Genomic DNA, 18,241 nt, shown 5'->3' on the forward strand with positions numbered 1-18,241 from the left:
ATGGCTAAAGAACATCTCAACGCACAGCATGCACACAGGGCACAAGCATACTGCACCTTGGGCCAAAAGTCTCCACGGGAACTATAGTCCAAAAGAGACACATTCTGAAATGTAACAAAATATTTTCCTATCCACTGATCAGAAGTGTGCACCTAGAGAGGTGGTTAATGCTCTGTGTCTGTCAGTGTTTAAGAAGCATTGGGACTATGGCCTTAATAATTTGCTTTAACTTTTGGTTAACCCTGAAGTGGTCAGGCAGTTGGACCAGATAATCGTTGTAGGCCCCTTCCAACTGAAATATTCTAGTCCAGTCTAGTCTAGTCTAGTCTATCATCTAATACACAGTTTAGCAGTAAATTTAAACAATATTGTGATAATTTCAGTGGCCCTAGTTCTATTTCTGGTGTCTAATTGTAGTCTTTTTAACTTTCAAGTTAACTTAGTAGGAACTAATTAATAATATCTAATTAGACACCTACTAACAATATGAGTAGCTGGTTGTTCCTGAAGTCTTATTTTGTGTCAGTAGCATCCTAGTGTGGAAGCAAGTACCCCTGAAATACATGGGACTGTTTGAGTATCCAGGTGCTACTCTGGATCAGTAAGGCCTTAAATATCAGTGATGGGACCACAGAAATGTAGAAAACAGGATAAAGCTTCTGGATTGGAAAAAATAAGTTTCAAAAAATATGGTGGCTGACATTTTCTTCTATTTCACTATGGTTCTGACCAAAAATGTACATGTTGTTTGAGTTCCCTCTCTCTCTTTTTTCATAAAATGCTGTCTCTAAGTTACTGGTGCAGAAAAGGACATTCTCCTGCTTTATTACCTGTAACATGTCTCAAGAGAATATAATTTTGAAAGGCTTTAGAGAGTAAATAAATTCCCTATATACTTTGTTGGTTTGTTGTGGGTTTTTTTTAACAAAGGCCATTTGTGGAGTGGTAAAAACATAAAATAGTTAATTATATGCGGAAAAAATAAAACAAACCTGATCTTTCATACATGTAAAGCCTTCCTTCATCACCATCTATACAACAATTTTTCACTTAATGTTTTTGTGTTGGTTTGGCGTTTTTTAAGTTGTTATTTTTGGGGCTTTTTTTCTCATCGTATAATGTCTTTTGTTTCTTGTAATCTGTATATGAATACAGCTAATGTGCAGCTATGTTTCACCAGCTTCTGCTTGTTCCTCTTGAAGGTGCTCAAGTGACACTGCAGCTCAGGGCCTCGTGGCTATTGAGCACCTGTTTGTGGGCAGGTGTCTGTAACTGTGTGCACTGTACAGCAATGAGTGTGGTGGATGGTGCTTATGCGTGCGCCACTGGGGCTGATGATCAGTCCTAGTAAACGTCAGTGATGATGAAAAAGAATAAATTAGGAAAACCATACATTAGAGTCATTATTTTGTTTCTCATTGCTTCCTCAACACTGCAATACCAAGAACCTATTTAATTTTAATTTCTTAAATTTCTAGTTACTAAAAAATTCACTTATTTTGTGGATACCACTAAAGACAGTAAAATAATTAAATATCTTCTCCTTTATGTGCTGTTTGAAAAAAAAAAAAAAGGGAGGGGGGTACACCTGGGAGAGCTTTATTTGTTCTTTTTTCCTCATTTGCCATTCCCAGGTTCTTTCACTGGGGATATTTTCCATAGACATTCTGCTCTGGACAACATGCCTTCTTCACGGTTATCCTATATATTCTAGAAAAAAACACACAAACATTAATTCCAGTATCCAGATTTCCAGGAACACCGCTGGATTTCTAGGTACATGTCTAGAATTGCAATCCCAGCTGTTAGCCTCTGTTGTGGCTGAATTTTCCTTTGGAAGTGATTCAATGCCAGTCAGGATGGTGTCCAGCAGTTTGGAAAAGCTGTTAGCGTGATGTGACAATCTTGATGTTAGCTGCCTCGCTTGAGGCCAAGAAACGAATGGTGTAGAGCTTAACAGATTGGAGACAACACCTTGAATTTTACTGAAATGAACTGAAAAAAGTGGAGATGCTGACTACAGCAAACTGATGCTTCCTAGATGAACAAATGTATTACAGAGTTTTGTTGTTCTTACAGTGTGTGCAGTAAATTGAGCACTGTGCAGTCGTGCAGTACAGCACTCAACGGCTTGAAGACATCCTTTGAAGGCTACATTTGACAGAAAAGATGATAAGTGCCAGGATAAGTGGAGGTTTAATGAAGCCTTTAGGCACTAATGACAATGGATTTCTGAGAGGTTTAATTCCATGGACGTGTCCAAATTTACTCCTCCCCTTTGCTGTGTGTAAACTGATATTAAGCTAGTCCCTGTCGACCCTGAGGTTTTAAGCCCCGTCACTCCATGGTAGGTGACTGACAGGCACACAGCTCGGACACAAAAGAGATGTAGACACAGATATTTCTCATAATCCAATTCGGCAGCCTGCCTTCCACTATCAGTCAACAGACACTGAATGAAAATGTGACGGGAAAACATGTTCTGATTAATAAAATGTGAGAGACTGTAGATCACGGGCCATGAATTGTCCAGGACACCCACCCTGAGATCTTTCCAAGATGGAGAAGAGAGAATCAACTCACCAGGCTTCAAACACCCCTGCTTGCCCCCTCCCATACAATTACTGTGATTCAGTGCTCTCAGACAGTGACTCGGGGTACACAGTGCTTGCTCGAGCCCCACGTGTTGAACGTAAAAGCAAATCTAAATGAAATAATCTTTTTTTAAAAAAAATAATAAATGGGATCAAAGGAACAATATTTAGATGGTCAGAAAGTTAAAGTCTTTACAGTTTCGCCTGCCATGCTGCATTGTAAGGATGTACTTAGGCCATAAAACCTCTGTCAGCTAGAAGTAATGGATCTGGGTGGTAAGCTAGAGCACTAGAAAATGTACTGACATGTCTAACCATTCTTTATTCTTACTTTGGGAGATAATGACTAGCCACGGGAGACCTCGACCTGCTGACTTCATTCATCATGTATGCCACTATTCTAACAGAGGTAAAATAGACTGGACAGTTGTTACCTTGGCTTGTCTCTACTTGTTTCAGTTTTTGGATGCTCAAATAAGCACAGACAATAATCTCAGCAGAGCTGTAAGTGCTAGAAGAGCTGTAAAGAGGTATATTTTACAACTAAAATTTCATTTTCTGTAGTTTTCTTTATGTTATGGACTTCTGAATATTTTCTACTTCTATTTCTGGAGGTTGGCATCTTTAGCAACAGTAAGATGAAAGCAAATGAAACTGGAAGCCTAGAGACTTACAGTTTGGGGGAGGCTGGGAGGCTTTATGGACACATAAAGCCGGTGTCCAAAAAGCATCATGTAACCAGTGGGGGGTTACTGATGCTGGTTGAAAATGAGCAAGTCCAAAGCAGTGTGTGGCTTTGGACAGATGTCCAGCTGCGAATCTCTTCTGCTGTGACACTGATTCAAAGAGAACAGAGCCACAACTGCTGCAGTGGTCCGAATGTGCACAGACAAGTTGTCACACAGGCACTTGCCAAATGCCCAGGGTCCTTCACAAATCTCAGGGATTCGTGAAGGGTAAATGAGAAAACCTCTGGAAGCCAAATCAAACTTACTGGGAGTGTAATTCCTCACAAAGCATTTAACTGTGGCCACAAACTCTTTTTGTACAGTGATGACTTCATTTATTCATGAACAACTGCAGTCTAATTGACTTGTCATATGAAAAGGCAAAAAGTGCAGCTTTGCTGACTTCACTGCTACCAGCAGAAGTGTCAGAGGGTTGGATCTCTCCCTTTCGCTGTCTGATCAGCTAAATGCCTTTATAGCGGTAGTATCCTTTGAAACCAGTAAGTCGTGTTTTGGCAAAAGCAATTAGGAATTTCATAAGCTATCACTCGAGAATTCAGCGATCACCTCTAGGTCCCACCACCTTAAGAATGAAATATTGAAAACAACAGTGAACATGACAGCATGGCTTTTCCTTGGCCTAAGAAATAGCACTTCTGTATCAGATGCAGATGTTGAGATTGTTCTTTAATTTATAATTTAAAATGATCCAGCTCCTGTATTTTAAGCCCAGGGCAAGGATACTTCTTTCACGCTAAATAAAGTGATCCTTCTTTATAAAGAAGTATATGGGGCCTAGCTATTCTGTGTATGTGAAAAATGTTTATTCAAGAAAATAATATAGTACAAACTGGAGCAATAGATCCATTTATTTGTGCCCAAGTCAAGGTGTAAACAGGAAAGGACAAATATATGTTTTTTGAAATTTAATAGAATATATGTTTAAAGTGTTCACATTATGAATTTATTATTAATAATAACAATAGTCACTTATTTTTATGATATTCGTGTATTATAATAATGAAATATTAAGTATATATGCAATATATTGAGTTTAATTCCTCAATGTTTCCCCTGGAAATTTCTTTCATTAAAAAGGAGAACAGCAGGGAGAGAAAAGAGGATATTTATTTTTTTTTAGAAAGAAAGGATAAAAATTATCCTTTTCAAAGATAATACGGGGATGATAGGAGTTCAAAAGATAAAGCTGATAATCTATGACTCACTTATACCAACAGGAAAGGAAAAGCCTTAAAGACTATAGTCAGAATTGATGTATCCCACAAGATTTTTGGTGGAAAATAATTCTGAAAGTATGGATCATGTTTTAAAATATAAAATCCTAACAGTGAACTGATCCAGGGGAAGAATCAATGGAATTTTGGCAAATCTCAGTTTTGCAAGTTGTTTGCTGTCCTATATGCAGAACTAAAAGAGTATTGAGAAATGACCAAATTAGTTTACTTCAAACTGCACTTTATTACGAATTATTTAAAGCACTTAACAAGAAAAGTTTTGATAGGTTGTGAGAGGGGGGGTTGCCAAAACCTATGAATTGTGAAAGGTATTAAAAAAAGAATTACATTAGATTTCACTCCATATACCTGCTAGTAAAGACTGCCAATGTTACCTTCAAACTTTGTTAGAAATTAATACAAAGATTTAATTCAATGTTAATTTTGAAGTACAGCTCCAGAAAATGTTTTTACTGATCTTATATCCTGTTATTTACAATGATCAGCTATTTACTTCTCATAAACGATACGGCAGCAACTTTTAGGAAACGTTACATGTATTAAGGACTGCAAGACCATTTCAATGATTTGGAAATACTCATTTCCAGCACGGGTAAATATTGTTTACTGTATATGTACTATATACTGTATGTTGAAACCAGTGGTAAGAAAACTAATAAGGAAATGGGCCATTTCTTCCACCAGACTAAGTTAGAAAAACATCAAAGTGCTATTGCAAGCCAGCAGCCTGAGTGGTTCTCAGTTTGTGCTTTGGAAATGATTGAAAGAAATATGAAAAAGCCTATAGGTAAGTGTTTTGGGGGTTTTGTTTGTTTGGTTCTGTTTTTTTCCTAGATAGTGAGTCTGCATGAATTCATTTAAACAGTCCACAAGATCCTGTCTGTTCTGTAAATAGCAAGTCCATATTCCTTTCACATCCTGTCTATTCTGTAAATAGCGAGTCCATATTCCCGTCACACGCAAATTAGCCTCTTCTGTGTATACATATTTAGCTTGATGTACCTGTCACAAAGTTACTCTCCACTGATAACTAGTTATTGGCACTGTTTCTAATGGTGGAACCAGATCCCACCTGGTATGACTGCATCAAGACTCCACACTTGCAGTCTCTCTCACTGAAATGAGCAAGAACTTCAGACCCTGTAGGACATTTTATGTAGTTTCCAATTTCTGGAGGAGGTACCAAAACTGAGCCAGTGAGTGCTAACAGATATGTGGAATTTGCTGCCAGTATTCAATTCAATCTTCTATCCTAAAATAGTCTTCTAAAACAAATACGTTAATAAAGGCTCCACAAAGGAAGACTGAAAATTCTGTTTATTTTCTTTTTCCCATGATCACAGCAGAAGTCAGCACAGACTGTGATGATTGTTACACATATGACAGACAACATTGTGCATGGAGTTCTCTAGCATTTCATTTTTTCAAGTGAAAGTGAGGGGATTCTCATTCTTTACAGACTTTGTTTTGAGGGATTACAGCCAAGTCTTTGAAATTTCCTGTGACTAGTCTCCTGGACTTGACCCAGAGTGTATTCTTCAGACAGGTATGGCGATCAAATAGTTCCTAGTCCAATTTCATACTGATGTGAAAACTGTTAGCCATGACTTGGTACAGCGCACTTTGTTCAATAAGGGACACCAGAAAGCCTCGCGGACTGCCTTAGGGTAACTTCCCTGCAAGTTTCCAGAACTACGTAATGATGTTATTTTGCTGCTCTCGCATTGCTCTGTTTTATTTTTCAAATGCCCACCTGGGATGCCTTGCTAACGCGTTAGACAGACTGTTTTTCTTTTCTAATAAAACACTGCGTTCGGCAAGATGTACAGTGGTTTTTGCAAACACCCTTGAGTGAAAGCTGTACTTTTCTGTTGTACACGACATATACAAGGAGACAATTCCTTGTTGCTTCTCTTGGCTCCTGCAGTGACCTCAGTTAGATAATCACACAATAAAAAGGAACACTGCTGCAGTTCTTTAGGAGGCTGGTTATGAAAGTTGACTTTTTGTATATTCTCAGTGAAGCTAAACGTTATTTTTTGTAGAGATACATACAGTTGATGGTATACTATATGAGACTGATACTGCTACAAAAATGGGAGGAGACACCCTGAGGAGAAAAAAAAGGGATCTGAATGCATTTTCATTTCTAAGTTTTATATAACTGTTTTAACACTTTTTCATTTCCTTCTTTCACATTTAAAATTTTCCCTGTTGTATCTAGAATATATGGAATGGAAATAAGAACAGAGGAGAATTATGGAGTGAACCTAAAATTTTTATGACTATTTTTAGGACAAATCTTTCTTACAGAATACACATATTTAAAAGAAAGTGACTCAGCATTTTCAGAGAATAGCACTACTAAGAATAAACCACAGGCACAAAATTTATTTTCAAGGGAGTCTTGCATATTTTGCTTCTCATGTATATTCATATACATGGACGTAATATGGGTATATTATAACCTAGAGTGTAATATATATACCCTATGTCATTCTTCAGATTGCTGAAAAATCACATCTATGGCCTTTTTGTAGGGTTTTAAATGGTTTCCTTTGCCATAAAATCCATCAATAAGGTTTCAAACACAGAGAAGCTAAAGAATTTTAAATAACTTTGACAGAGAAGCAACTGAGTCACAGCATCTGGTCGCACACTGAGAACATGTTCTCAGGCTTTGGCTTCTTCAAAGGTCTACTTGGAAGAGTCCCATGGGATAAGGCCCTGGAGGGAAGAGAGGCCCAAGAAAGCTGGTTAATATTCACCTACTCCAAGCTCAAGAGCAGTCCATCCCAATGAATATGAAGTCAGGCAAAAACACCAGAAGGCCTATGAAGAAAGACATCCTAGCCAAGCTCAGACACAAAAAGAAAGCATACAGAGGGTGGAAGCAAGGATGGGTAAACTGGGAGAAACACAGAAACATTGTCTGAGCCCTGATGGGATGCATCCACACGAACTGATGGAGCTGGCAGATGTCATTGCAAGGCTACTACTGATAATCTTTGATCGATCATGGTAACTGGAATAAGTGTCTGAAGACTTGAAGAAAACAAATGTCACTCTTATCTTCAAGAAGGACAAGAAGGAGGACCCAGGGAACTATAGGCTGGTCAGCCTCTGCTCAGTTCCTGGGAATCATCATTCTGGGAAGATTAAAAGAACGGGTTAGATGATGCTGGTTTGCATCCATCCCGGCTCCAAGGACACACACATTTATTAGCACTGGAAAGGAAGAATTGATTTGGACTAGGATAATCAGTAATAGCCTTGGCTTTAGTGACTTTGAAGTAGTGGAATTCAAGATCCTGAGGACGGCGAGGATGGAGCATGGTTCAGTCCAACACCTGGACTTCAGATAAGCAACCCTGAACTTATTCAGAAACTGGTGTGTGAGAGGCAGTTCTGAAGGGCAAAGTAGCTCAGGAAAGCCGACAAATCTTTAAAGACAGCATCCTGTAAGCACAGGAAAATACTCAGGAAAACAAGTAAGACCTACCAAGAGACCAGCTTGGCTAAGCAGAAAAATCATGCCAGAGCTCCAACGCAAAGAAGGAGCACAGGAGGAGGACACAGGGACAGGTTGTAAAGGAGGAATAAAGATATATTTCCTGGGCACATAGGAATGGTGTTATGAAGGCCAAAGCTGAAATTCAGTTAAGATTTGCAAGAACATCACAGGCAACAAGAAGAATCTCCACTGTCAGTAAAAACCTGAAAAAAGAAAATGTTGGTCCAGTGCTGGGACAGCGAATCCAGTGGCAAGAGATACAGATAAGGCTAAGGTATTCAGTATCTTTTTTGTCTTAGCCTTTACTAATGAGGTCTCCCAGGCCTCTGTGTTTAGAGGAGCAATGGATGAGGATGGAGTCTACCAGCAGAGGATGAGGATAGAGACAGAGATCATTTGGAGAACTCGACCCACACAAGTCCACAGGACTCAACAGGCTGCATCTGAGGGTGTGAGTAAACTTGCAAATGTCCATGCAAGGCTGCTCTCTATCACTTTTGAAAGGACTTGGAGATTGAGGAAGACAAATGTTGCATCCGTCTTCAAAAAAATCCAAAAAACGCAATCTAAGGAACTACAGGTTGGTCAGCCTCCCTGGAGGCTGACCAGGAAAATCATGGAGCACAGTCTCCAGATTCTCCACTTTTCTGTCCCTTCAGCCTTTGTCTTCCTCCTCTGGTTATTATTCAAGCTGAAAATTTTTCTGATCTTGTTTAGTCACAATTTTCTTAAAAAAAATCTCACCTGATTAAAAAAGTGAGGTCTTTAAAAGTCATTCCATTAATTTCTACGTATTAGGCATCTGCCTGGGGTGCTAGCCACCCAGGATGAAACTGCTGAGCTTTATTCTCTGCCCAGGGGAGAGACAACGGCTGCAGATCAAAAGACAGGGAAAAAATGATGCTCATCTAATACCATCTCCCATGGTAAGATTCCTCAGTGCCAGCAGGGACTGAGTATTAACAAATGGAGAGAGGCGTGGACAGTAGGACAGATTACCACCTCTCCTGGTGTTTCTTAAGAAGGACACGTTTTCCTGGTGTCTTTCTTCAATTTTAAAAATACCAACAGTTAATAATAATAATAATAAATATAATAATAATAATAATATAATAAATAACCAACAGTTAATCACTTCATTCAACATGCAATATGAACCTAAGGCGCAAAACTTGATGGTGACACACAGGCAAGTATAATGCTCTTTGCAGGAGAGCCTCCAGCTCGGTCTGCACTGAGTCTGCAGGCTGACTGCCCTCCTGTCTGCCATTCAGGTATCTTCTATTCAAATATGGGCTGAGCTACTTGTGACAGGTTTTCATAGCCGTGTGGTAGTGCTCACGGCGACTCACTCCCTAACAGGACTCACATACAGCCTTTATTGCATCTCAGGTTTAAATGCATGTTTTCCACCATGTGTCTTTTGCTCTTTTTTAATCAGGAAAGTAGAGTGTAAATCCGGTGCGCTACCTTAAAATGAGCAAAACTAGAGAAACCATAAAAAGGCTTCAAAAACAAAAGGAATTCTTTTTAGAAGACTGCAGAATGGTTTATAAGAACTGCATAGAGCTTCTCTTAGTAAATGTTGTAATAAAGGTTCATTGATTAAAAGAAATTGGCTCTATTGCTCATAATAGCATCTCATTGATTGAAAAGCATTGCCTGTAATGGTTTCCTCCAAAGCAGCATCTGTTATGTATTAACCTTTCAGCCTTCAGAAACACGGGATATGAATTTCTTGCTCAAACTACTGGTCAGATGACCCATCCATGACATTTAATAAATTGCAGCTCTGCACATAGATTCAGGATTTCATAAAAACAGGGAGAAACACATTATAAAAAAGGCACATTTTTCATGATGCATAGTACAACTGAGTCCTTTATGTTAAAACAACAAAATCAACTCAGCTCAGAGTGTAAACTCTGTTTTATTAAAGCTACTAAACACATTTTAAATTAACCATCCAGGCTTAAATGTTAAACACCAATGTAATGATTGAACTTGAATGAAAGAAAATCTGTGATGACTAGTTTGTTGGGAAATATCATACAAGGACAAGACAGCTTTGATTTTCATCTTTATACTGGTTAAAATGATATAGTTACCTATCAAACTTACATTAGCCATAGTGTGTGTACATGGCTATAGGAATACAGTTCATATATGATTTTCTCTACTGTACTTTCTTTTCTTAATATTTAAATAAAAAACTTCAAAAAGTGCTACAGCTTATTATTAATATCAGAGTTTATAAGAGAAAATTTCTCTTTTAAAAACGTAAGGATAGTGTTACTATAGAGATTTGACTGTTTTCAGTCAATCTCTAAAATATGTTTTATGTTAATTTTTCATCTGTATAGAAGTTATTTGCACATCTTAGATTGAGATCTAAACTAGCTTTACTAGAAATTACATAGGGAAGCTTTTATTATTAAAAGTCAATTTATTTTCTTATCTAATGAGACATGGTTCAAAACAATTCACTGCCTATCCTGCTAAACAGTTGTGGTATAAACAATAATTTAACCCTTAAAGATATTTGTATTTATGACTATACAGTCCAAAAATTATACAAAACTATGTAGCATACTAATTATTAAAATAGTTTATTAAAAATTAAGTCTTAAGAGGTTTGTTGGGGCTTCCAATTCAGGAGTTAAGTGGAGTCTTACATTATTAAAGGCACACAGTATACAAACAGGTAGGTTTTAAGTAGTTCACAGATCCGCAGTTTGAGTGATGTAATGGGGATATAAGTGGTTCAGGAATAAGAGGGAAAACAAACATTGTGCTGTTAATATGTTTTGTGCCGGTATAACGGCTAATACTGAACAGTATGGACAAGACGGTAAGGCAGGAAAAGTGAAGAAAAAAATAAGACATCTAAAACCAGTGGTGCACAGGAAATTTGAGAATATGAGAAAAAAAGGACTAGAGATGCTAAACAAGGAGATAGGAGGAATAAAAGTAGTGAAGGACTAAAGTATCCTCAAGGAGGGTTAGTCAGTGCAACTTCTTGTCAAGTAGATTATCTAAGTGCAGCATAGCATAGGAATGGCTAATATCCAGCGGAGTATCCAAGACTCTAGCTGGGAGCAGCAGGGTGTTGAGCTTTTTTAAAATCCTAAAGTATAAGGTCCAGATAGGCAAAAGTATCTATATTCTTAAAGTGAGATTTAGGCTGCTAAATCTAATAGTACTAACCTGACCCTGGTGCTCAACTATAACCTAATAATAGTTTAGTCATCTAAACTCATTAGTGCCCACTTTACACATGAAAACCTCGTGAGTGCTCAGGGTCATTCTCTGTACCTAAACTTTTCTCTTGAAATGTCTGAAAAATCTGATCATAACCTTAGTGAGGACACAAAAATTAGACATTTCTCTTTCAATGTCATCTAAGGATTCAGTCCAGGAGTTGAGCTCAGAGCTAGTTATCACAAATCTGAAGATTCAAGTTCCTTAACAAAAGCAATTGCAGTGCTTCTGTCTTTTAAAAGACAGCAGAGAAGGAACAGACTTGGAAAAACTGCTGTTGCTTCCCATATTTTATAACTGCCCAGCAAGGACCAACTTATTCTATACCTCCCTCTGCTTTTTAGGTTCAGGTCCACATATCTCACCTGTGAGAAGAATATTACTAAAGCCACCAGCCTGTAGCATAGACCGGATATAAGTCTATCATCCACATGAGTCTGTTGTTCCTGTCATACCAGAGTTTGTCCCACTATGCAGAATATATTTCAAGGTATCTTGGGCCATAAGAGCACCAGAGGTTGTTTGTTTCTCTGCATGCTACTTGTTAGGGTGGGTGTTCACCTGTGGAGGTCAAGACTGTGTGGAGTTAGTTTGCTCCAAGTATAATGTAGTCATATTTCACAATGACAGTTTCATTTAAAATGAAAAAAACAGTTTTTAGAAAACAGAATAGAATTGAAGCTTCCTCCTTTCCCTCATAACCTGTTGTCTGCAGAGATGTGCTTCCACTAATGTTTTGTCCTGGAGGTCATGAGTATTTGAGGATGGCAAGTAGAAGAGAGAGGGAAAGGTGATATGGTCTGCCTAACCTAACAACCAAAATTCCATGTGTAATCACTGGTGAGAGGAGGGTGTATTGAAAGTGTGCAAGGGATAATCCAGCTCACCCAATTTACATTTTTAGTCACTACACAGGCAAATCACACACTTCCGCAGAGGAACTCCTAGGAAATAGTAGGTGTCACTTTCCCAACCACCACACCTTTCATACAAGTAGTTTCATTCCCTTAGGAAGTAAGAAACAGTGATATAAGGTTTATGCAGCCCACAGAAATAAAATCCTTATCCAATAAGTCATGTGGCTAGAGTTTCCATACCTCCTCTTCAAACAGATTCACTGTGTAGCCAGAAGGTAACCAGACTGGAAAAACCTGATTTTTGCCTAGACCTTGATGTATTCAGGTAGAAAAAGGGTGAGATCTTAGAGACCTGGCTCCTGTACTCATACTGATTTTTTTTTTAACTACAAATTTGGAGATGTAGAAATTTGGAAATGTAGAAAAATTGTATATGTGCCAGAAGATGGAATCTAGAACCACATTTCTGACGTTTCTAGTGCCATAACCACTAATCCAGAAAGCAAAGTATATTGTATATTCCATTATATCTGAATTTATATAGAGAATCATAGAATCACCTAGGTTGGAGGGGACCTTTCAGATCATCGAGTCCAACCATCAACCTAACTCTGACAAAACCCATCACTAAACCATATCTCTAAGCACCATGTCTACCCATCTTTTAAATACCTCCAGGGATGGTGCCTATATTACTTCCCTGGGCAGCCTGTTCCACTGCTTAATAACCCTTTCAGTGTAAACATTTTTCCTAATATCCAGTCTAAACCATATTTATGGATAGTAAACTGTAATCACAGTCATGCCTGTCCAGTTACTCTCTATCAAGACAAGGGATGAAAAACACATTCACTATGGTCTAATGGTGAGGATATTCTTTCATGTATAAGAGTCCTGCCTCATCTCTGAGATGCTCTGCCGACAGCACTTGTCAATAGACTGGTGACTTTGACTACCAAACCTTGAAAAACTTGATGGATAGGGATTATGCATCCACATGTGATCACTGCCCCTTGTTTTGCCACTGTCATTACTGAGAAGAAACTAGATCCATCATCTTTCTAATTTCCATTCAAGTATCTGTAGAGTGTAATTAGACACTCACTTCCACAATTTCTATTGGCAAGCATAAGTCCCTCAGCCTCTTGTACTGGTCTGCCAAATATACGCAGATCCTCACAACACCCTCTTCCTTGAAAAGACAAGGTCAGACTCCAGGAATACAGTAAACAATTGCATTTCTCCCTAGAAAAGGGTCCACAGCTGTGATCAATATTTGCTGTCATGGGACAGACCTTAGAGACTCAGATATTTATGGGTTATGAGAGCTTGTCCCTGTTTTATTAGAGCTCCTTGTAACAGTAGTCATCTTTATTACACTTCATACCAGATATCAGCATGGAAAATCTTATATTTCAGCATACATTCAGAACATCCTGTTTTTTACCATAGGCTAATTGCTCCCAGTCACTTAACAAGTTTACCTTATTAGTTGTACTATTAAATAGCCCAAGGAGATCACTATTCAGCATAAAAAATACCGTTCTAGCAAGGGAACTGTCATCCGGATTGACTTCACATTATAAAATTAGGACTGTGAAGCACCTGTTTAAATATTGCAACCACTTTGTACCCCTTAAGACAAATCTGTAATAAACCTTAAGAAGTTTTGGGGAATCAGTTAGTACTAAATTGCCTATAAACCAAATCTCTGAGTCTGGGATGATTAGGTCAGTGCTGGTTCTAGAGGACTGGCAAAGACGACGTCTACAGTTTCTGAATGTCCAGCACAGAGAAGTGAAGGAGAGAAATAACTACAGCACAGGGTGCAGCTACGCAGAAAGCAAGTCCAGGACTTGGTACATTTGTATCATGTGGTTAAGGGAGTTAGTTAGGAAATTAATGAAATGCATAGACTCCCATGGGAATGTAAAATGAATTCTACCAAATTTGTAGGTTGCTTTGTGAAGAAACTTCTCTGCATTGTGGTTTCTTTCCAGCAATGCAGTCCCTAGGCTTCAAGTTAGGAAAGAACATTAAAGACAAATATTTAGACAGCATAATTTTCTTGATTAGGGTAAGCCATAAATTTTGAGTCACAAGATAAGTATTTTATTGTGAGCTGTTAGAACTATGTGAACAAATCAGGTGGTGCTGATATGCACATTTACTACATGAACTTCAGGGGGGAAAATGGAAACTTTGAAAATGTTTTTTTTTTCCTCTAAGTCAGAAAAAAAAATAAAATCACGTGCTGAATATAAAACTTGAACATTGCAAGGAAATGTCACAGCTGGGGAGTCACAAGGTGGGTGGCACTTGTTTGTATAAGAGTCTGATGAGTAGCTGAATCAGTCATCAGAGAACTTTCTCAAGGTCCGAGCAACACCACAAGCTTTAATTTATTGCAGTGTTACCATTACGTTCATTCCATCTTTCAGTGCTCTTGCTATGTATACTCCTTTGTTATGGTTATTGCTAATGAAAATGCATCGCACAGAAAACGTCAGTACAACCTTTCAAAAATTGCTCTTTAAAAAAAAAATCCACTTCTTCAGGAGAGGAAGAAAAAGGAAGGGAATACCTTTCCCACATGGGAAATAATCATAAATTTTGAAAGTGGAAGGACAATGAAGATCATCTTGTGACCTCCAGCATAATGTGGCCCATAGAACTACAAGCAATAAGGTCTGCACTGATCCCATTATTTCTGCTTTAACTGCAGGTCATCATTAAAAAGAAAAGAAGTCAAATTGAAAACTTCAACTGATGGATTATATACAACATCCCAAGGTAAATTGTTCACATGATTAAATTATTTCATTGTTATATATTTTCACCTCATTCCTAGGCTGAATGTGACATATATCAGCTTTCAACTTCTGGATCCTTTCATGCTTTTTCCTGATAGATTAAAAATTAATCTACTATCTAAAGTATCTTCCCTGTGTAGAATAGGATCAAAACAGCTCTTAATCTCTTAGATAAATTAAAGAGATGCAGAGTTTCTTTATTTTATACCAGTCTTTCCAGACCTTGAGCATTCTTGTAGGTCATTTCCTGAATGCATTCCAATTTGTCAACATCATTTTTGAAGTGTGGATCTCGGAACGAAGTATTGTATTACACTGACAGCTTCATGACTGCACCATAATGGGCTACCAGGAGGCATTCAGACACTATGGCTGTGGATATGAGATACACACTTTTTTAAAAAGTAAAAGAACTATTAAATTCATGCTGAGAACTAGATCAATGGTTAAGTTGTGTCTAGGTTGAAATAGTTGGGAGGCTTAACGAAGACTTGGGTTTGATGCTGTTGCTTTCAAATGTGGAATATAAATATCACCTGAAAAAAATCCATTGGAATCATTAGATAAGTGCTTTTTAATGTTTTCCTGACAGAGTTTAACAAAGAAAGAAGACTTTGGACAAAAGTGCAGTAAATAATCTGGACCTTGTTTCTCAGTATGGGGTGGAAACAATAATATCTGGAAGGAAAATACAACCAGAAATAGTTTTGTTCATATGTATATGTCTATGTCAAAGGAGAAAAAGGGTCAGATACTCAACATATATTTGTTTACCAAGAGGAAACTTCCTTTTTCTTTTTTTTCTTGCCCTTTTAATAAAAGCTTACAGCCATTTTTAGCTCACATGCAGTAATAAATCCTCTAAGTAGCCTGAATTGCCCTATTTTTTTTCTTTCTTTTCTTTTTTTTTTTTTTTTCCGGCAACTGTATGTAGTATTTTTAGCATCCATAGATCTCAAATTAAGAACTGCACGTTACGTCTGTGGATCTGGGGAACTAATCTTCTACTCATTTTCCATCACACTTACTTAACCTTTTTATTCAGTCTTTGCAGTTTAGGGGGAAAAAAAAGGTTGTACAAAATACAGAATGAAACAGTGGGAATAATTTCACTTATCTCTGGAAAGGCCTAGATCGCAGCTGTTGTAGATAATTATGGATGCATTTTTATATTAGCTAACATTGGCTAAACAAACTCTAAACTTGGAAAGTTTCTTCTGAACTTTTTTGAGTGCTAAAACTAATACAATGTTATATCTTCATAGGGGGCTTTACTATTCTCTTTCATAACTCTTAACACTAGATTTAATCACCAATGCAGAAAGCAGGCTTCAGAAATATGAAGAAAATAAAAGTTTTGATTTTCATGCTAAAATCATCTAGTTGCATCTAACCCAGTGTGTCCTCTCCTCTTTAAGTGTGTGCGTGGGGAGGGGGCAGTGGCAGGTGGGCACTCGTGGCACATTTTGTCTCTCTTCTTGTTTGGCAATGACACAGTTATTTTCTCTGGCTGCTTTAAACTTATCTGAAAGAAAATATTTAACACTGTTTGGAATAATAACGTTATTTTTCTTCTTTACAATTAATGCCACCGTAGCATTCAGAACTCAAGTGGAACCAGCTTTCCTGGTGGTCTTATTTTGAAGATCACACCGGCTATCAAGACATAGTGGTCTACAGATCAGACATTAACTAAACGGTAATACAAGATACAGGGAATGTCAAACTGAAACTATGTTCTATGTTCCTCCAACCTTACTATAGCACTGCTGCTTCCAAGGAAGTCGGTGAGAATAATTTCAATGAACGAATTTATGAGTGAATGAATAAATTCCAGATGTAGAATATCAAATTCAGGTCTTGTTTTTCCTGTTGTTAATTGTAAAACTCTCATTAAGTTCAAAGCTTCACTCACCTTGCTCTGCAAAAGTACCTCACAGAATCACAGAATCTTCAGAGTTGGAAGGGACCTCTAGAGATCATCTAGTCCAACTCCCCTGCTAAAGCAGGATTGCCCAGAGCACATTACTCAGGACTGCATCCAGGCGAGTCTTGAAAATCTCCAGAGAAGGGGACTCCACAACCACCCTGGGCAGCCTGTTCCAGGGCTCTGGCACCCTCACCGTAAAGAAGTTTTTCTGTGTATTTGATCGGAACTTCCTATGTTCCAACTTGTGCCTATTGCCCCTTGTCCTGTCGCTGGGAACCATTGAAAAGAGTCTGGCACCATCCTCCTTCAACCCACCCTTTAGATACTTGTATGCCATAATAAGGTCTCCCCTCAGCCTTCTCTTCTCCAGGGTAAAGAGTCCCAGCTCTCTCAGCCTTTCCTCATAAGGGAGATGCTCCAATCCCTCAGTCATCTTGGTTGCCCTTCGCTGGACTCGCTCCAGTAGTTCCCTGTCCCTCTTGAACTGGGGAGCCCAAAACTGGACGCAGTATTCCAATTGTGGCCTCACCAGTGCAGAGTAGAGGGGGAGAATGACCTCCTTCAATCTACCTCAAGCTGGTCTAAGATTTATAGTGTGCATATAATACAAAAATACAATAAAAACATATCATAAATGACACTATCAATTACTTAATTTTGTTTCATATTTCTCTGTATTCTGACACCATATGTTACTTTAAACAGACTGAAATTGGGTGAATTAAGGTGACAAACAGAAGAGGACTTTGGGACCTCCAGAACTGTCAAACAGGAAAAAAATTGCTTTATTCTGATTTCATTTCAAGAAAATAACATTATTATTTGGCCCTGAAGTATTGCGGCCATAAATTGATAAAATTATCCAGAAAGGCCTTAGAGACATTCGAATATTCCCAGTTTGAACTGCAATATGCTGAGGAATAAATTTACATTTTTAGTAGCTTAGTTCCACTTTATATAACCCCTAAAGGGCAATGTTGTTCAATATACTTAGTTGAAGCAAAATATGGCTGTTTAGTGTGTTTATTTAACTAGCTAATGCCCATTTGCTTATCTGCCACTTAAAGACACTAATGCTGCATTGAGCTTTGTGTCACTTGTTTATTATTACCTACAGGGAAAGGAAAGAAATTCTACAGCTTGTTTGAAACCCTTTGCTAGAATGGTAAATTATCTGATCTTCTGCTGAGACCGGGGCCTTGCCATGTCTATACTGCAGCAAACGCTTTCACGTGCCATCAAAGCCTCCTTCACAACCAGTGCCATAGCATGCGCCTTTCACAAATAG

Source organism: Larus michahellis, chromosome 2, assembly GCF_964199755.1.
Source record: "Larus michahellis chromosome 2, bLarMic1.1, whole genome shotgun sequence".
Taxonomy (NCBI): domain Eukaryota; kingdom Metazoa; phylum Chordata; class Aves; order Charadriiformes; family Laridae; genus Larus; species Larus michahellis.